Below are 22,143 nucleotides of genomic sequence, written 5' to 3'. Positions count from 1 at the left end.
AGAGCTAAATTTCATTTCTAGCAGACTCCCACTGGCACACTCTACTTTTCTCTATCCTTTTGCTTGAGAAGACAGCCTCACATGAAAGACTTAATAAAGTGTAACACAAGCCTATGGGTTTTGTTCCTAATGTATTACACTACAATTTTTGTTGTAATTATTTTTTCTCCTACTTGATATGCTTAAGGACTCTGCTTACACAGTTACAGAATAAATAAAGCTGACAAACACCAGTGATACTATCTCTTAGGATGACGATAATTACAGATTAGTACATTGTAGAAAAACACCTGATAGGCCTAAAAATGATATGATTAGATAAAGCTCCTAAAAACTGTAATTCACATAAGACTTTTAATATTTTACTGCACTCCTCTTTCTCTTTCCCAGCTATGATTTTCAAGATTTATTTGCCACTGTTCTCTATTTTTCTGCTGTACACAGTGTTTGTGGGCTATGGCAACCAATCCCCTTGGGCTTTCTTTTGCTTTCATTTGCATAAACACAGGCATCATATGAATATTCAGTGAGTGGCTTTGCATTAAGTAAGTGCCCTTAATCAGCTTTTCAGTTCAGTTTTATTGGTTGCATGCACAGTCAGTTATTTCATCCAGAAAATCTGAGGGCCCTACAAAGCTAACCAGGTAAGGATCGTAATTCTTTGATGCGTTTAATGAAAGACAGTTATCATTGATTGTATAGATTCTGGAGAAAGCATAAAGCTCACTAGTTTGCTTGGGGAGAAGTTGTGTGTATATTTTTATTGTTGTTGTTGTTGTTGTTGTTAACCCATGATGGTCAGGTGGGCACATGCCTCTATAATTTGCATAAACATCAACTCTTAATGAATAATGCATAAGGGTTATTTTAAACACTAGGCTTCTAGCGTGGGTGGCTCTATAGCAGTGCGGTGTGATTGGCTGTACGGTGTTTTCATCACCAGCAGAATTCCTATAACATGAAAGCAACTAAAGAAGCTGAACTCAACGTACAGTATTTGTTTTCTGAAAATGTCGGCTATCTTTTCCAAGTAGATTGTACAGATTTCTCCCCTCCCCCTCCCCGGCTATTAGTGCTTCTAGCTTTTCATGAAGAAGGCATTACAAGCTTGATTGTGGCTGCTGTTTGCAGCCTTGACCAGTGTGAGAGATTCCTGGGGAAGGCGGTAGCAGCTGTATTTGTCTTTAACTTGCATAAACATGAGCAACATGTAAATAAGGAGCCGTGGCATCCATATGGAGTGCGCTCCTGAAGGCAGCACGGTTCTGCTTGCACACTCTACCTCTCGCACGCTCGCCTCTGCTTCAGCAGGGATACGATCTGGAAAGGAGTAATTACACACCAAGTTATTTATAACGCTGGTTTGTTTTTTGTTCTGTCTGAAATGACATTTCAGGAGGAGCGTTGGAGAAAGGCAAAGCTTTTCATAAACTGGGGAAAGGCGATAAGGAAGGAGTTAATTAAGCACTAACCACTTAGGAAACAGAATATAGAGAGTCAAAGCTAGTTTACGTATTTAAATTATTGGAGATAATTAGCATCACTCTCCTTATTCTTAGCTCAGTATTCAGCTTTTGTAAGTCTCTTGAAACGAGCCATTAGGGGATAAAATAATCACAGCTGAAACTTGCTCATTACAAACGGTTCTGATCCAAAAGCTCGTACACATGCTGGCCCTTGGGGAAGTCACAATCCCAGGCAAAATATGTCGTATGCCAGCGTCAAAGGTGGCCAAACAGAAAAGGAAAAGAACAAAACAGAAACATGATACAAGATAGTTACTGTAAAAGTCATATTAAATGGTATGTGTAATCAAAGCATCTGTCCATTAAACTGTATCAAATACAACATTGTGTGCATTTCAAAAAGGATAATGAGAAGTACTGAGTTGTCTGTGGCTTCAAACTATAGGTAGAACCTCTAAATTTGAAATAACTGGATTTTAACAATGCAGCATTACTAAAATTACACATTACATTGACTCAGAGTAACCTGGAGTAATGTGATGCAGATGATGTGAAGCTGATGTGTTTTCTACCTACCATGTAGTAATCTCTAATGAGACGGTACTGCATAAAGAATGCTTTTTCACTGCTGATACCAACTATTCCCGTGAATCTAGTGTAAGTCAAAACCTGGGGGAGTGAAATAAAAAGCAAAAATGTCGTGGTTGGCTTGGTTGTTAGTGTCCTCATTTGGGGTATTGTTATTTCTTCAAACAAATATTTTTGCTCTTTCTTAAATAACATTAAAGGAATATGTCTAGGATTCCTAGCAGGGGGCCTGCCAAGAGCATGTTTTATTATTTGACCTGTTTGTCAGTTTTTGTTCTACCTTTTCCCTTAAATCAGTGCCTGGTGTTTCCAAAGGGAAGTAGGACAATGGATTGAAACTTAAAATGTAGAAATGGTAGGAAAGAGGAGAATGTCTCTTATGATTAGATGCACCTATTCAAGAAATATTACATTTTACACAGAATTATTAAAACTAATTTTAAATTTACATCTCTTGCCAAGTACATTTAATTAAATCTTGCAGGATTTAATAAGTTCACTGTGCATTTAATCATCAGTCATTAAATGTTTACAGCTATAATAAACACCAAGCAATCTTTAATGCACTAAAGAGATTGTATGGCTGGTACTTTTAAAAGAATGTGGTTACACTAGAACTAGATTACTTATTGAAGAAATTCTGCAAAGGAGATCTGCGTTAGTAAATGTAGGATGCTGTTATTAGGTAGTTACAGTATGTAGCACCTTATTCTGTGCTAACCACTTCCTGATTGTCTGCCTTTTTTAATAGTGAAAAGCAAGAACACATTAATATCCTGATTACGCTCGTTTTCACCTGTGACTGCTGTGATTCTTACCTAGGTAAAATTTCTAGACACAGTGGGGGGGGTTTTACACTTAGGACACTAGGACCAGGCCTTTGACAGTCCTTTCTGAACAGCAGCTTCTGTCCTTGTTGACACAGCAAAAGGGAAGAAAGATGCTATCTGAGGCATCTTCTGAAAAAAAGAGACACCCGGCACAGCGTAATTGTCCACAGAGAGATGCGTGGAAGTGCACTATGGGAAATGCTTTAATGTCTTCTCCGAGCAAGGGCAATGTGAACATCAGAAATCTACCCCTTAACGCCGGCTGCTTATAGCGACGCCCATGCTAATCAGCTGAGGACGGATGCTAAGCATGTCCCGCTCCTGCAGCCTGCTGATTTTGGTGGCTGTGTGTTACCAGGCATGTGATATAACATGCACCTTTGCTTTATGCAAGTACGTGGTTTGTTGTGCTGGTGTGGCCAGTTCTGTCCTGTAGCACCGAACAGCAGGGGCCAGCCCCTCCGCTGCGTTATCATCTCTGAAATATCTGTCGCCCTTACTTGGCAACAATACGGCAATTTTCTTTTGAACTTTGAAATAAAATCACCACATGGGATGAGAGTTGAACTCATCCATTTTTCACAAGAGGGATCAGAAATAAATGATCCTCTGGCCTCAGAGATCCTGCTGTAGGTTTGGTGGGGTTTTTCTTCCTCAGAAGTTGATAAATAGTTAGGGACATCTATGTTCAATAACTGTGACTGACTGAAGAGTGATCTTTGACCTTAGTTAGTCCTTAATTGAGCAGTGAGGTGGGTCGCCAATGTCCGGATTTTAATCCAACTGTTTCTGCAGGATTTTAATAGAACAGGCATCAGCTAAAACAAGAAGGGTGTCTGAATATCAGTATTCCCACTTCCACCTTCTTTGCTTCTGTGGTCTTTGTGATGATAGGTGCTCCTTCAGGTTCTCCAAACTGACTGCAGAATCACTTGATAGGGCTACGCAACAAAGCCTTTATTTCTGATTCTGCACAGGCTGTGGGGAGAAAAAGGGAGCATACAGGCTTGCAGGTTTTCTATATACAAAGAAAGTCTTTTCTTTTTGCTTTGTGCGTAACCTTTAGTCAGGCACAGTACCACTGATGTCAGCTACTCTGCTTGAGAACTGTAACATTGAACCCTAAAAACAAAAATAATATTTCAACATAAATAAATTAGGTGCTGATTCTCCTCTCTGTCGCCTCAATTTTACACCGGTGTAACACCATTGCCATTACGGGAGCAAGAGGAAAAGTAAGCCTTAAATTATTATAGCTTTCCAGTGACAAAAAAAAAAAAGAACATAGTTACTTTGGACATGTCACTATGGCCATTGATATAAAATACAGACTTATAATGTGCACAGTTGGGATGTATTTTACTTCTTATGCATTCCAAAAAACAAACAGTCCACTGACACCCAGCAAACATTTTTGCCCAACCATTTAGACATGTTATACTGCCTGCCTTCATGTATTTGTATGCATTTAATCTTCCACAAATTTTTCTCTGTTCTTCTATGACAACATCAAAAATCGTGGTACTTTTGAAGATATTTTGCTGCAAACTGCTGATAATCAGGAATTAGAATAAGAGTGCTGAGAGATTATTAACAATAGAAAAATAGCTATAATGGAAGGAAACGTTTGTACATAATGAATGAGTTGTTAGCATATCCAGAACTGCAAGGCCGATCAGACCCGTAGAATTTCTGTTTCTTTGTATATCAACAGCTTAGATTATTATTATTCTCAGGAGCAAAGCAGGGCATATTAAAAAAATGTTTCAAATGTTTATTGCCGTGATGCTACAGGAACAAAAGGCTAATAACCCGCTGTTCTGTGAAGCCACTTTTTACACTTGTGGAATAAGCATGTTTTCTGCAGCAGAAGAAGGAAAAAAAGTCCAAACTTTAAAAAGCTTCTACAGATATTTTTATTTCACATAATCTATTTTGTTTTGGGATTTTATCTCACTACTCATGTTGTTCTGCTTTAGGGGTTGAGGAGTGGGAAAATACTGGAGAAGGTGTCTTTCAAGTGTAAATTTTCCAAGAGCATTTAAAAACACCATTAGAGTCAGCTTTCTGTTTTACCACGTAGTCAAATAGAGATCTGCCAGTGTGAATCTGAGCCGATGCAGTAGAAGAATTTCAAATTAGCAAATCCTGTTTTTTTCCTTCTTGGCTTAGCTATGGATTGCCTGAAAAATCTTGGACAACTTATTTCAGTGCCTGCAGTCTATTTCCCCAGTGTTTGTGGTGAGGACAGTTATACTGCCTGGTGGCATTCGTCACTGAACTCATTCAGTGGGGTCCTACGTTGTGCCAGTTGTTGTCTTCTCCTATCGTGGCAGAGGGAATCTGTTGCCCTCATGATCGTGTTTTGCTGAACTCCATGGTCAAAGAGATAGAGAACGGGAGGCTGGGATTGAGAGCAGTCGTCGTGTTCCAGCTCTTCGGAAATTATTGAGGAAAGGTAGTAGTACATTGTGTCACTTGCTCATACCGATGCCTCCCAGAGGTTCCTCGGGGCAGCTACAAGCCTGGAGAGATCTTGGGACTGAGCTCCTGAGCAGGTGCTTCCTAGGAGTGGTGCTGGTAAGAAATCAGGGCTGAGGGGAAGAGCAGGGCTCCATCATATCTGTAGGGAAAAATACAATCATTCCTGCTGCAGGATTTACGTGCAGAAGGATTTCTATGAGATAATAGTCACCGAGCTGTCCTCTACTCTGTGACCCCTTTGGTGGCTTTCTTGCTCAAATAGAAACAGGTGTCCCCTTGCAGCATGTTGGAAGGAGTAATTAATTCATGTTTCTTCATCAGCCTGGAGATGTGAAGAGCTGTATCAATGCTAAGTATTATAATTATTTTAGCTCTGGATTACATGAATCATGTTCCAGTTTTGCCAGGACTGTAATTTATTTAGTGCGATCTGGTAATGTCTCCAGTAATGAGCAATGACTTATCAGTAATAAGCAATGACTTTATTACTATATAGAGCCTGATCCTAGCCACAGGAAATCTCACTTGGCAAAACTAATTTCTCCAGAAGGAGGATAGGGCCCAGTTGTGATACGTGTGGACTTAGTTCAGCAATAGTTCCACAGTGCTTAGTTCACCAACTAAATTTTGAATATGGTCCTAGGCTGATGTATTAACAAGTTAACAGCAGTCAGCATGGACAGTCTAAGAACTTAGGACTGTCTTTGCTTCGTGTATACTCAGTTTCCTATTCACAGCAATAACAGAAATCATCTTCTTTTTGAGAAGAAACTCAAAAGTGTCATACAGAGAGTGTATTTACTCACCCAGAGCACCCAGAGCACACCTGAGTCTGATTCCTAAGACAAAAAGCAGTAGCTTCATATGTTTATGACATCATGTGGTATGTTTTCCCGAATTGTGAAAAAACTTGTCCTGAATTTTATTATTTCTTGAATTGGTGGTATTGTTTTACTACATTTCATTCAAAAATTCCTTATATATAATTGTTTATATCTTTGCATCATTGCAGATGTACATAACTGATGGGGCACGCACTAAATAAATGTATAAGCGCTGACATCATGTAGTTAACAATTCTCCTTGCCACCGTATGATTCTGTTTATCCCTCTGTCTATTTATATGGTTTCTTCTTTAACAAACTGAAATTTGTCAATAGCACTGACTCTTTTTTGTATAATGTTACTGGAGTCCACATTTTGTACAGTACCCTGAAGCACAATACAGTTTCACCCAACCTCTTCTTGCATGATACCACAAATTAAAAAAAATATGTATTTACTACAAATATTCTCCCTTTATTAGGACTGTAAGGTTTCACATTAGATTCGGTATATTCTGCACATTTTAAAATACTAATGCTTTCACATAATCTCATTCTGATTTTTCAGCAGGGGAAGTGCGCTAATGCAATGCTTGCCCCAAGTGTGTAGACAAGAAACAAGAAAACAAAAACCAAACAATAGCTCCAATATAGAGTATTGCCTCCTCTGTACTGTGCCCATTGCTCTTCCTGGGGCATGGATTCTGAAGGCTAAAGAAAAAAGAATTTAAAGGTCAATATTAACCATTCCCTTACTGGTCCCTCTAATAGAAATATTTACAGTTTGATCACTGTAGCTAAATTCATGTAAAACTTCTGTGCGCAGGAGCTGAATGCTCTAAGAAAAACTAGGTTATTTCAATCTTCGGCATAGATCTCTGGAAAGAAGAGGACCTCAAGGAAAGTTTTCAGGGAAATCCAAGTTAGGGTAACGAGATCAATTTCTAAGTGCAAAATTCCTTCTTAGGGAAAAAAGAATTATGTGTGTACTCCTCTTTTGAAGGCGAGCTAATGAAAATCTAATTTAATGTCAAGTTTGTTAACACGTCTGCATTAGCTAATTAAGAGGTGCTTTCACAGGTGTGTGGAGGGACATTTGTTTTAAAATAGTTTTGTAGATTTTTTCACATTTAAAAAAAGACCGTTAACTCTGAGGGGAAAATATGTTCACTAGTGTTTGCCAATAATCTAGGAAATTTCTCACAGTTTAGTGAACAAAAAGTTGTCCTTCTCTGCTCCTTCTCCGTCCTTCTCTGACACTGCTATTCAGCTAGTACAATTCTTGAAGGGACAGATGATGCTTTGGAGATAACTTTAAAAAATAAATCTGTCTACCCACGGTCCATTTATTCTTTCTTTGTGGACCGAATCCCAGACAGTGGTGAGTGCTTGGAACCGGTGCCAGCACCTCCAGAATCTAGCCCTAAACTACTGAATTCAATTGCTTGGAAAGACAGTCTGAGATTCGCTAGTGTTTGCTCTGCGCTTCATCTGTGCTTTCCACACACGGTCGTAATCTGCCTTTTGAAATACGCCAGTGGTTCCCCACTTCCCAAGCAGACTAACCCAGGAAGCGGGATACGACTTGCGAGCTGATAAACTTTTACAAATTAAGATGATCTTTCCACGCGGAGACCTCTAAACAGCAGAGAAACGAGCAGGGCCAGCGCTGGCGTTGTCAGGGTCGGCTCGCGTTTGGGGTGCTCGGGTTGCGGCGGCTTCCCAGAGGCGCGTTGCAGAGAGCGGGGCGCACCCAGGCTGATTTCGCGGGCAGCCGGTGGTGACAGACGACAAAGCCGTGGGTAGCGGGGCGCTCTGCTTACCGCCGCGTTTGTTTAACTGAGGGCTGTGAACGGAGCCCAGCGGGGCGATGCGCAGGCGCTCCCGCTGAATCGACACCTGCAGGCTCTCTTCAAGGCAGGCGTTTGACTAATGCCCTCTAAGGGGAATGCCCACCGGTAGTTTTCTCCTCCTGAATGAAAGGAAAGCAAAGGAAAAACAAAAAACCAGGAGAGTCCCACTGTGCCCAGCGCTGGAGGGAAAAAGGATTCATTGAACCACATAGATTTTACCGCGCTGGTTGTCCTTCTGCCTTTTAGAGATATTTAGCTTTCCTGCAGGCTGGGCAATAAACCTGAAACATCTTTTCAGCAAAGACTCTGACAAAGAAAAGGTGTCAATCTGCTAGAATTCATCTATTATTCATCTAATCTACTGTAATTCATCTATAAACGAGCTCCCTCTAAGTACCATGGATATGTTTTTGGCTGTATGTAAAAGGCAAAAATTGGGAGAGGGATGGTACAAATGTATAAAAAAAATCAGGGCATATACAGTGAAAAGCAAATGAAAAAATTAAATTTAATAAAATAACGTGAAGTCCAGGACCCCAGCCATGAGGCAAGGTTTCAGCTAAGGTTGTCAGCAGTTCCTCAGAGGCGTGAGTGGTGCTTTTTGGTGTCCGTGAGACTTCGTTACAGCACTGCACGCAAATAGACCAACTTTTTTAACCACTTCAAATGTATCAAAATGGGCTGGCAATACTGAATATTCCCACCTTTAAAATAGGATTCTCTGCCTTTCGTTTGAGTTATCTGATATCATCAGAAATGTAGACGTGCCGAGAGAGAGAGAGAGAGAGAGAGAGAGAGAGAGAGAGAGAAGCATTTCAGAAAATTGACAGCTTTGTGGATGAGTTGAAAGCAGAAGCAAGATATATTAAAAATACCAGAGAGAGAGTGAAGCACAGAAATACAGAGAACCTGGTGATTAAGGGTGTTGTCAATAGGCTCTGACAGTAGGCATGCTCTGAGAGCTGAGGTATTTCAAATACAGACACTATCATACTGGAAAGATAAACACATATCTCTAGTGACTCCCTCATCAGGTTTGACTAATTTTACCCCAGTCATCCTGCAGTCAATGAAATTAGCTTTTAAGGTGGTTTCTCTGATTACTCCATGGCTAGCATCAACACTCTAACTTCGCTGGTCAGAGCTGCCTTAAAGAGGTGTGCTCCATCTTCTGCATTTAAACATCCGACAGATAAGCTTGAGGCCAGAGAAGGAGGATGTTAGATATCCGCCTGGAAGCACCTGCAGCTTGTGTGGAGTCTCCTCCGAAAGAGCTCCTATCACATAGCCACCTCTCTACCTAAGTAACACTACAGAGGTGAAGCTAATTGTTCCTCGGTCTGTTAATCACTGTAACTTGCTCTGGCAATGGACAATAATACTTGAAGTCTTAAAGAAATGATGAACCTCACCTGCAATAATGCACCTACTCAACTTAGCAATGTTATGGGGGTAAAGTACAGGACTGATGCTTGCCCGCAGTCAGCTTATTGCCCTGACGCGCTGCGCCTGATTTTCCTTGTATCGTTCCCTTCGCCTGCATAACAGTAAATGTTAAAAGCCTCTGAAATGATCCAGTCCTTTGAAAAGTCCTGTTGAATCATTTCTGTGCTGACAAAAATAATCAGAATCTGACTGCAATATATCGTGAGTTCTGCAGTTTGTGATACGCCACACAAAGAGGATTTTCTTTCAATTTGTTCTGTTTTTTTTTTCTTTTTGTTTTCATTGATCTTTTGTTAGGAGGGGTGCAAAGAGGACTGATGATTGATTAATTTTCCACTCTGCCCTTCTGATTTTACTCAGTCGTGACCATTTCATTCTCTTCTCCATGTTAAATAAGCCGTCTCTGCAGTCCCTTATTGTTCTAAGAACCATTGCCCCTCTAATTATTACTACTGCTCTCCTCTGTGCACTTACCGCTGGACGGGATCAGACATAAAGCTAGCCCAGCCATAGCACAGCAGAGAGAATTTTTTGGCATTTAATTTCTGCCTTTCTTCATTTTGCGTCCTTAATTCCATGTTGCGGGGAGCGGAGGGAGGGTGGAATAGAGACACTTTCACCGAAATAGATAACAGCTAATTTGATTTCTGAACTGACACAATATTCCAGATGATCAGAAATGAATCAGAATAATTGTGTTTGCTGGCAGAAATACTTCTAGCACCAAAATGAGACCCAAATAAGTCCTGTGCATTGCAGAGATCTTTTCAAACTGATGAGAAAGACTCCTCTGTCTTCAGACAGTAAAGGCAGAGATTAGGCATTGTGGGGCCGGGCTGGTAGCATCAGCAATGGCAATGCCCATTTTTTTCCATACAAGGGCAGAATAACAGATAGATTAACCCAAATATAAATCGAAGGGCCTTTTGTGAATGTGAGAAGTACTACCTATCTGAGCTCCATCGTGTGAGAGAATTGCCAAAAAACTCTGTTTGGCTTCATTAATCTTTTTCACTTTTCCTTCACAGAAGAGCCACACTGGTGGCAAAGCAATCATAGATTTTGAATGTTCTGATTATTGTAGAGTGTACCTAAAATATGGTTTATATATTTCATATCTAAATATACCTTGGCTATACTATACTTTAAATATACCGTAGCTGTTTGTGTGTAGCTATATAGCTATGCACAAAACATTTTGATTCAGTGAAAATTACCTGTTATCACTTACTCTTTGGATCCTATTCAGAAGCTTCCTTCAGTCCCACTGATGATCTTTAAGACCTGAATCAATTTTGGTTCATAATACACTAAATTCATATAGTTACATCCAAAATAGTGGTTTTGAATTGCTTCCTTTATATTCCTCTATGTGCAGCTTCATTTCGTACATCCTATTTTGTTCTTCCTGAGCAGAATTAACAAGGTAATGTTTAGAATCCAAATGATTTAGACACAATTGCTGGAATATTTCCACTTCTCTCCAGCTTGTGTAGCAAAAGCTCGTTTTGCTGTATGTCTAAAAGTGCTTAATTTACACATCCTGTTTATGAAATAAATGACCAAGCTGAGAATGTAAGTCCTAGGGAGGCTGTCTTTTTTTTTTCAAAGAACAATATGATGTAGCAGCTCAGAACTTTTCAAAATGCAGATGTTCTTGTCACGAGCCCACTTATTATAGTGAATAGCTCTATAGTATTATATTATTATTTTACATTCAGTTAAGTCATTTATTGAAATTAAACAAGCAAACCCCAAACACCTGCACAATAGGCACATTAAAAGTACCTAATGGTTAACTTTTGACAGGATGCTATGTACTTGCAATTTAAAAACAGCTAAGAAGTCTTTTCCTCATTGTATATTAAAATGTTTACTCTTTAGCTGAGAATTTCATGGTTACTTTTTGCAGAACAGTCCCTAGCATCACAATCACTATTTCTCTAGAGCAAGCAATATTTGCATCAGCACATGACAGATGTGTACAGAAGCACAGTGGTAGACACAGTCCCAGGGCAAATTTCTACATCTAGATCTGTTTCTTTGACTTCTGGAGCCTGTGTGTGACGGCAGTGACAAAAGTCTATTTATATAATTGGAAAGTGAGACCAATGGGAGTATCTGAAGACTTCAAAAAATTGTATTGTGAAAAAGTGTTCAGTGAAATTGTTTTGGATTTTTTTTTACATAATTATTGCTGATATTGCTGATAATGTACTGCTGCTGATCTTTCATCTTTCATGACTGGGCTTTGGTCATTCTCCAGTGTTAGCAATTAGTTATATTACATATTGTGAGCATAAGTATATAATTACATCAACTTTGATTTCTAAATATGTACACCAAGATCTTGTGAGATATGTTCCAGCAGTGACCAGCTTTTAAACACTCTTGTTGCACTGTGAAAATACCGACATTGTAAGACATCCTTACGGCCCAGAAGTGAAAATAATTTTGAGGAATAGGCCAACTGAGTAAGGAAATTTGAACATTTGAACAAACGTGGAATGCAGTAGTACTTGCTAATATTTAGGTTTTGAGAGTTGCGTCTCACTGTTTTCTGTGCCTAGCCACATTGCTGCAAACGGACCTTAGGATGCTTCTCTTTCAGAATCATATAATAGTGACTTGCATGACATACTTATGGATGGAAGTCCTACTTAGGCTGTGTTTGGCTTCATTTTGGTGCCAGTTCTGCAGCTAAGTCAATACAGATTTTCATAATGGAGAGAAACCCTCTTGTAATGAACCCTGGTTCTTTACTACTATGAGTGTTCACTGTTTACAGTGAAACGTTACATAAGCTCCAATCATATAAGTGATAATAATACTCTCTGCAGCTGTAACTTGTCTTTAGAAATAATGAAACTGAACCACAGGAAATGACTTCAGTTAATGCTTCTCCATCACAGTACGCTTAAATGTAAAGTTATTTTATTTTATTTTAATCCTTAGTATTTTCCTTTCCTGGCCAGTAACCACAAGGCTATATCTTTTTCCTTAATATAAAAAACCCCTGACGTTTATTTTGTTTGTATTCTTAATGTACCATGCCATACCATTGCATCATATTATACAAATGTCGTACTAGTCAGATACAGCGATGTTAGCTATTATTACAATGTAATAGTCTTGTATTTTAACTGTGAGATCTCCACTGTATTGCATTAATGCCTTTTGTCCTATTAATCTCGTATTATTGGAGGGAAAATCAATAGGGAATCGCGAGTACAGTCTGCTAACATTTTCATATCCTATTGGTGCTATTTTTAGTCCATGATATTACACTGTTTTATGTATCTCATGAAAATTGAAGCATGAGAAGAGAGAGTGGGATAGGAATAACCATTTATAAATACTCTCCTTGATTAAAAAAAAAAATAGTACTGGTAATGTAAAGCAACCTCAAAATTATCTAAATGATCTCTAAACACTTAATAAAATTGTTGCCTGACATTTAGGAAGCTATGTTTATGTTACGAGATCTTTGTCCTTGAGGTTTAATGCTTGCATCCGTCAAATCAGTTTTTGCCCCTGGCCCTTTCAAGGGCGGACTACTGGATAGCGCAGCTCCTTCTCCCCACTCCGTGGCGATAACAGCCTTCAGGGGGAGCCCAGAGGGATCCCAAAATCTGGATGATTGGGTTACCAGAGGTCACATGACTGCCTCTGAGCGTATATGCACAGCAGCTTGACCTCTTTCTGAGCAGCATCAGGGCTACCAGAAGCGAGGGCTCTCTTGCCCCAGCATCCGGTGGGCTGGGGCGGCTGGAGAGGAGTGTCAGCCAGCAGCAGCCGGCCCAGCTGCCCAGAGCAAGCCCCATATGGCGCAGTCAAGAGTATCTCAGAAAAGGTCTGGAGGAATGAGGAGGCAAGGAGTTCAGATAAGAGCACAGAGTCTACAGTTTTGCATATTAAGCAGGTTTATATAGATTCGTGGCAACATGGGAGGTATTGAACCCATACAGGGCACAGCAAGTCTGACAATCATACTGTGATACATCTATGAGAGAAGGCCACTGTTGCTGACAACAAAATTTAGGTTCAGTTCTCCCATCAGCTTCCCTGGCAGCAGGACTGGTTTCCAGCGAAGCACTGCCGCTTGACAAAAGCTGGGGATGGGGCCCTCTCGCTACATGTTCATACATACGTGCCCAATTTGCATGAGTGCCTACAGCAATTTTTTTTTTAAACCTGCTGTGCATTGTGTGTATTTTTGCATCCAAGTTGGGGACCCCTTTTTCAAAAAGTCTCCCTTAATATTCATCTACATTTCAAAGGATTGGCAAATGCTATTAGAAAATCTTGGAAACATAAAACATTTTGAATATTTCTGTCATTCTGAAGTGTGATTTAGGCTTTCCTCTAATTGGTTTGTGCCACTTATTTAAAAAATGGTAGAGTTCCTGTGGAGCCTTTTATTTGCTTTTTTTTTTGAATGAGTACAGGTTTTGTGCCAAGAGGCTTTGAAGAGAAAACTCTGAGGCTCAGCCCTACCCTTTTCTATTCTTTGGGGATTAAATTGCCCAACTGAGAAATTTGAAGATAAAGGGGAGCAGAGAGATGGGGTAACCAAGAGAGGTAAGGATGAGAGGTGATTTGATTTGGGAGAAGAGAAGCAGTATGTAGAGGAGAAGAAACCAAAAGGGAGAAAATGATTGATGAAAAGAGTGAGGAGAGATCCTGTGATGTGATCTTTCTTGTGACATACATAGGAATACACCTTGTCTTGAGAGTGATACCTTCACAGAAGATGTTTATATGTGAAATGAATGTTAAGACAGTTTCTGATTATATAAGAAAGAAAGCAATTACTACATGGCCATTGCCATTAATATCTTGACAGAGTAATACTGAAATCAGTAGTAAAATTTCTTCTGAACAGCAGCCCTCTGCTACCCTTACCTCTTTTCAGTTCTGATTTAAGTATTTTCAGTGTGGGAGATTTTCTTCATGAAAATAATTAAAATTGGCACAAGCTATGCAACGAATGCCGTGATATATGTATAGAGATGACTTACTGTTCTGTAAATAAATGGAAATACTTTATTCTCTCTGAGGCTGGTGTTGTTAGAGCAGAGCAAACCCTGCCTTTAAAGCAGTCTTTGGGATGAGGAGCATCTTGCTGCTGTGGTGTGAAGGGTGCTCCCTTTAGCAGCGGCACGCTTCAACAGGTCGGGAGCATCCCAGCCGCCCGGGCCTGGCCAGCCTTGCTCCCGGGGCGCCCCGGGGAGCTGAAAACTTGCACCTCATGTATCATCAATATTGACTTTACACATGCTCTAGTCAGAAATAGTCACTACTCTGGGAAGCTCAGAATGGGGACCTTAAAATAGGGTGTTTTCAGTTCTGTGGCAAAGACAAAAGAGCTTTTCATGTACTTCGGAGGATCATTAGCTTATGAAAAAGGGAGGCTGATGTTGGCTGGGAATCAGAGAGAGCTTTTGGAATAAGCACTTATCTCTAATACACATGGTGTCACATCATGTTCAACCTAGTCAAGCTCAGGCTTGTATTGGGGAGGACGATTAGATATTTGCTATTGGGCTATTATATTTAGTAGCATCCATTTCAGAACTGAATTTCATGTTCCTTTCTGGGGCAAACATCTTTTAACTGTACAGTCTTTCCCTGAAATGATATTTCTCCCTGAAATTCTGATCTGAAATATATAACTGTGTCACAGTAGTGTTAACTGTAAGCTTCAGTGGGAAATTAATGTCCTTCAATTCAAAAGGGTTTTTAAATATTATAAACCTGTATTTTAAATAATCCAAGTGTATAATTTAAACAGACCACTTCAAGCATCATCCCTCAGATATTCTTGGTCTTTTTTGCTCTTAAATGATTATTCAGTACTTCAGTGCATTATAATAACCCCTGGATAACTCGGGGCTCCATTAATCTGGGCATTGTGCATAGAAAAAAGAAGGAGGAGAAGAGAAAGAAAGAAAAAAAAACAGCCCACATTCCTGAGATCGTTCCATAAAGATGTGAGGAATCGACAATAAATAAATTTAAATAAAAGGTTTAAATGAATGGTTATTTATAATAGGTCATATTTTCCATTCATTTCCCATCTTTATCCCAGCAAACTTCAACTGAAGTCAGTGAGAGCTTGACCTGATAAAAACAGTCTTTGTGTATAGCTTATCATCGTGTTATCTGAACACGTCACAAACACTGAAGAACTGAACCTTACATTACTCACATGCAGAAAGTCTTATTCCTCCAGTTTTCAAGGAAAACTAGAAACAGAATGTTGAAATGATTGCTTTAGGAAAACGAAGTATTTTGCAGCAGACAGAGAAATACGGTGCTTGACTCCCAGTCATTTGCATTAAAAATCCACAGATTTTTCCTCCATTTTGAAATTGTAAGCTTGGCTAAGTTTAAAGGATATTCTTATAAAGACAAAGGGGGCAGTAGTATCAGCCACCAAAGCATACATGTGGCACCCCAGAAGGAGAGATTTTACTGCTGTGTATTTTCCCTTACTAACTCCTCCCTCCTTGTGTTATGTCCCAAATGTATTATGCTGTTGTCATAGAATTGGTCCCTACTCTTTCATCTTACAAGCACGCAGAAGCTGCATGAGGAAATTGCTAAAGAGATATCACTCACTCTCTGACGTTCTCTGGATATTTCCAGAGACAGCCCAAAGGGGGCTAACACTAAAAAACAGAAGTGGTGCCTGTGGATTTTAATTGGCTGTCTTCCATTAGGAAAGAACGGGATGCGTGCGGGGTTTTGCCTGTTTATGAGGCAAAGTACAAAATACCGAGGTTTAGTGTTTAAATCCCAAACCAAATAGTTTGTGTGCAGCAAAAGTAAATCACAGGCCCAAACATTTCTCTACTGTATGCGCTAGACTGAGCTCAACCTGGGTTTCCAGAGACTTCATTCCAGAATACAGATGTCCTGCAATGACAGAAAAGAAGAGAAAAATTCAGAGAAGCTCAGAAAGATAGAGCAATTTTCCTTAGCAATTTTGCTCAGAGTTAAGAATCTAGATGCAATGGGAGCAGCGCCTGTAGAGCACTGACGCTGCCGTTTCTGTCCACTTTCTGGGAACTCATCATGATGAGGAGTAGTTGATTGAACATGTCCCGCAGTGCTGTAGTTGGAGAAGAGTGGAGCAAAGGTGATGACAGAACACATTTCGACAGCCTGATGTGGCTGCTGTTCTAGCGCGGTTTTTTTATTTACTAAAAGAAATAGAACATGCTCCAGCACCCATACTCGCTAGATATCCAGCATACTCCCGGAATGTAAATAACACTGATATAATTACTTAAGGAAATATTTGAAATTGCTTTTTTTTGACTGTTCAAAAATATTTTCCAATATATCTTTTAGTATTTATTCCAATATGAATACTTGCTACCACAGACTAGGGTAAATCATGAAAAATACAGCATCGCTTATGTAAGAATGCAAAAACGTATAGAAGACACAACTGTTGAAGAAAAATCTAACCGGAAAACCATAATTCCAATAATGTGGTATAAAACAAGGAGAAGCTAAGGCACGAGACAGTGACTGTCAGATAGCAGAGGATAAGAGGATCACAAGATATCTCCTTCCCGAATCTGCGGAGAAGGGACTGACCGACAGAAGCTAACCGGCACACACTCAGCGTATTCTCCTGAGGGAGTCTCCCAAAGGCTGAAGAGGAATCTTGCTGATGCAGTCTTGTGATAGGTTGCCTGCAAAAAGAAGATAATTATTTGGACCTTTCAAGCTACAATGAAACAGTTATAAACTAAGGGTTAAGACGTATTTAAAAATATAAATAAAGCATTTCATGGGTTTCTCCACGGTTGCAGAACTGAATTATTCAGTATCAATTACAAACCAAATATTAATGCTGAGTGAATAATTCACAATTAATATTTTATTCAATGAAATTAGCTCCTTTTGCTGCCTGTAGAATATCTTCATTTTACTTTTTAGATTTGATTTGATATCCTTGATAGTATTTGATTTGATATCCTTGATAGTATTTCGCTAAAGTTTATTGCCGTCTTCTGCCCCCTACCCCTGAATTGCCTAAAAATGGGTCTCTGTTCATACTCATGGTTTATTGTTTAAGGTCTTTGTGATTGGGCACATTCGTCTCGTGGCATTGTTTATGTTGCCTGATTAGATTAGTGTATGAGCTCTTCTTGCATGAATACACAGCTATGGATCTGCCATTCATTTTCTTCAAATATTTGTGCACATGGGTGTGAAATTCACTTTTTGCAGATACTCATGCAAGTAAAATGTGATTGTATGAGTGTTTCTGAAAAACAAACATGCACAGAAGTCCATGATGGCTGAGGCAAATTCTTTGAACCATTTGCGTGAATAACCTCAAAAAACCCTTTAGATTTTCTCAGATTTTCACTTTTTAGAGTTTCACAGATCAAAACTCTTCCTGAACCTTTATCAAGAGTGCAATTACTGTTTTATTGTAGCTCTTTTCCTAGAAAATTTATTTCTGTTTTCTTGCATCTGTAAAAACTGTCTAAACTATTCCTTTGCAATGTGACAGCTTTACTGGTATTATAGTTACTAGTCTGTAGAGATGAGTCCCTCCCTTTTGAGATTACTGCTGGAATAGTAGCGTTCACACTAAGGTGGAGAGGAAGAGGGGAGAAAAATGCACCAATTCATTTGCTCTGGACAGTTAGTTTACATGTGAAGGATATTATTCTCCGAAAAACAAAGGCACAACACATTACTCAGTCAGAATTCTTGTCAAGTGAGCTTTGCAATGATCATGGAAAGATTTTTCTTTAAAAAAAGTATAGGGTGGGGAAGTTTTTCCTCGTATTTTGCTAGTTAGAACATTTGCAGAGAAGCACTATTAATTCAACATGTTTCCTATGTAAACCCTTCTGCATTATGGGTCCTTTTTCATCTCATGTGATGAGCAACAGAGGAAATCTCCAGAGACGATGCAGCTCTGATCACCTCTCATGAAAGTGATGCAGGTTGTCTGCTCCGATTCCTGAAAGCTAAAGACAAAGACACGCACATTTTAATTTATATATTTATTTTTAATTCTTACCTTTCTTCTGTCAAAAATTCATTGCAATTACTTGTACTCACAGTCAAATCCCACCCTTAAACATACAAACTATCGCAAATCAGCAGGAGTGGAGCTTCCTTTCGTAGCTAAATAATCCCGCAATCTTGTTTCTATAAGTATGTAGAAAAGCCGGTCTACTTTGCAGTTTCTGCCTTGTTTAAAAATTAAACAACATCATATGATTTCACTTTGTCCCCTCCCTCTCAAAAGTTCCTCTAAAAAGTACACTAGGAGGGAAATATTTGTCTAATGAAAAAAGAAATTGTTTTTTTCTTTCAAGCCACATTTTTTTTTAATTATTTGAATCCACTATAGAGTTAAATAAATATTTTGCAATCTTTTGAGTATTGTTTTTTTTTACAGTTGAGCATTCTGAATTATTCTGAATCTTTTTTTTTCTGGGAAATAGGAGTTTCTGTTAAGTGTTTATCAAGATATTTCCAGCAAAAACAGTGCTTGAACAGAATTTGCTTGGCCATCAAAAATATGCAAAATTGGCAAATTTTCAATGGAAAACTTGCCTTTTTTAGCAAATGCAAAGATGTGATGATGAGCTACACTGTGCAAGCTGGGACAAATTTCGCCATTTTCCAGCAAAATTCTTCAAAATGAAAATGATGCATCTGGCACAGTTCCTTTGGCAATCCAGTGTTCACAGTGACTCACTTCCTCCCTGTTGTACAAGCCGAAGGATCTCTCAAACAGGAGTGAAGGAGTGCTTGGAGCCACCAGCTTATCTGTTCTTCTGAACCCTTTAGTCTCATCTTACTGAACCCTTCTATATTGTTAAAGGCTTAAATTATTTATCAAGATCATCTTCAAATAAAAGGCAACAGCAACTGACTAGCTCTGTTGCATGCTGAAGCAGAAGCTGTTAAACAAGGCAGTAGGAGAAAGTATATTTTCTATATCACTAATTAAGTGTCCTATTTTTTCTTGTGTTTGAATTCTGATTTGTGGCATTTCATAAAACTCTTTGATAATCTTTGAGATTTCACACTCAACTGGGTTTAAGTAACAGGATAATAGACTTGTTTCAGAGTTTCTCATTCCCCCAGACTTTATATTCATTTTAAACAATTACAGGGGGAAAAAACTCCTGAGTACTAGAACAAAATACCACTGCTCCTCAGATCCCATTTTTGGTCTGCAAGGAAAGCTGGTTAATGAGATTTTCAAATTGTCAAAGCTGTTGGGCTTCCAACTTAGACTTTAAAACAAATTAAAACTTTATTTCTGGCTGATATGTAATATCAGGTAGAATATTAGGTTTTTAAGTTTTTAATGTGAAAATTAAGAAGACGGGATGCCATTATGCATTTTTAAGTGAGTATCTTCTTGTTCTCTGTGATTTAAATGGAGGCTATAGAACTTGGATTCTGATTCAGGGGAACAGCATTGTGCATGACCAGAAGTCTGTATTTCAGAAATGGTCTGCATTCCTGAATTCCTGATAAATTTAACTTCATTGGGATTATAATGGTATAAGGGAGATAAGAAGCGGCTCCCAGTGCTTCACTGAGCTAAGTGTTCCTGATTTTCTTACACAAAGCTCAGTGCAAAATCTGGGCTTTAATGTGTGTCATTAGGTGACACCCCTCAAAACTTTGGAACACATTGTTGCACTGCATATATGTCTTTGAAAAAGCTGTCAGACTTTTTGCTCTTTGGATTGGTTAGGTTAAAAGTGCTGAAATGGATAAATAAACCTGTAGGGAATCAGAATCAGAAGTTAATTAAAGGCTATTACCAGTCTTAATAAGGTGCAAAGAGTGAATAGGAAGTCAGCAAAATACGAAAAGAACAGCAAAATCAACTAATACTACGTAGAAGGCGATTGTTCTTGGTAAACACTGTAGAAAAAGTGCTTTAAGAAGAGATATATTTATTGTTTTATTAGCTCCCAGCTTACTTAGTTTCCATGCAAGCAAAGCAATCCTTTTCTAACTTTCAGAAGTTAACATGGGATATGAAAGTAAGAATGGGTTCTCCTCTCTTTCTGCACTATCTCCAGAAATGAAGGTGTTTCAAACTAGTGTCATACCTTCACATACATTCATCAGTGGGGTTTCACGGTTCTGCATGATGTTGCATGAGGAAGTAGAAACCACAGTGATCTTAGATTCCATGTTGCAGTCTCATGGATGGCAATTAAAAATGTTGATTTTGTGTTGAAAACTCAGCAACCTGTGGAGAAGCAGAAGCAATTTTCATCGATAAGCCTGAGCAGATTTTGTGCTTTAGATTTGATATAAAATTAGCGAGTGTGCACACAGAGCCCATATTCCATTTACGAAGTCAGTTGTCAGACTAATACTGTACTCTACGGGAATTACAAAGGGGTTTCAAATATATCAGCGTAAACAGTAGATAAATATATCCATTAATAAATGAGGTAGAATAGGGAAATCAGTGATGAATTGTAAAATGGCTGAGTAGATGAACTGCATTTATAAATATGTGCTAACTTAGAAAAACAGGGAAAGGAGGTACAGCTAATTTGAAAGTCATGAAGAGCTGGATACCTTGCAGATTAAACTAATATTAAATAACAGGTGGAAGAATACTTAGAAAAATATGAAAGTTTGAACCAATAAATCCTAAGTTTTGAGCTATCTTTATCCTAGCTTTAGAATGAACATCGCAGGTGTGAGAAAAGAGAAATAGTAGAATAGGCTTGATGAGAGGAAAGGTGAACTGAATTTACTGTTTACTAAACACAAGGAAAAAGAAAATAGAGGTTTGATTTGTGAACATGCTCAGGATTTCATATTAGTATATAAAAAATTGAAAGTATTTAGGATCAGGAACAGAAAATGAAATAAGAGATATCACTGATGCTTTAGATGGATGACTGCTATAGTGAAAAGAGCTAGCATCTTTGCAATCATGAGGGAGAAACTGCTGACATTGGTCATTAAGAACTACTCTCAACTATTTGTTTGATTTGTATAAATGAGAAACGGAGCACTGAAGAATCGTTGTTGTCTGTGCTGCAGTTCTTTGGATATTGTACCTACAAATGTACGTCCCAGCATAAAAGCGTGCAGCTAACTGATGAATATTCCTGCTCAATACGGACTTAAACAATATTATCAGCCAAGGTTTTGACAATGCTGAAGGACAAGTTTGATGGAATAATGGTCGCTCACCGAAAAGCAAGCCTGATTCGTATGAATTTGCACCGTCCTTCATTAAGGTGCTAAAACCAGTAATAAGCGTAGCTAATTGGAAAACATAAAAGGTTTTCTGTGAACTGGGGCTTCTGCACCTCTTTACCCCCCAGCCCCAATTTTCTCTCATCAAAATACCACAAACTCCATTTTAATCCACTGTTCGTACTAGGAACTTTATGATTTGGTCTAGAAAACTGCAGTTCCTGAAAAACAGGGATAATAAGAAAGTTAGTGGTGGGAAGGGGAGGGTTGATTCTTCAGAGCATTATACTGTTTTAAAAGGTTCATTTGATTGCTATTCAGTCTTCCTGGAAGAGCAGGAATATCATTATTCACACCAAAGACAAATTCATTTGAAAGGTCTGAATGACACAAGATGGAGCTGCTAATGACAGAG

General features: G+C 38.9%; 1 long non-coding RNA gene across 1 annotated transcript in view; it reads left to right on the top strand.

Moving 5' to 3' along the window:
- The first annotated feature begins 522 nt into the window (after positions 1-522).
- The window catches only part of LOC138064247 (uncharacterized), a 119,208-nt gene continuing 97,587 nt past the window's right edge, over positions 523-22,143 (top strand). Inside the window, exon 1 of the long non-coding RNA XR_011137523.1 lies at positions 523-644. This is a non-coding gene — a long non-coding RNA (uncharacterized lncRNA). The remainder of the gene's footprint in view (positions 645-22,143) is intronic.

Source organism: Struthio camelus, chromosome W (assembly GCF_040807025.1).
Source record: "Struthio camelus isolate bStrCam1 chromosome W, bStrCam1.hap1, whole genome shotgun sequence".
Taxonomy (NCBI): domain Eukaryota; kingdom Metazoa; phylum Chordata; class Aves; order Struthioniformes; family Struthionidae; genus Struthio; species Struthio camelus.
This window is presented reverse-complemented; position numbering and strand designations above follow the sequence as displayed.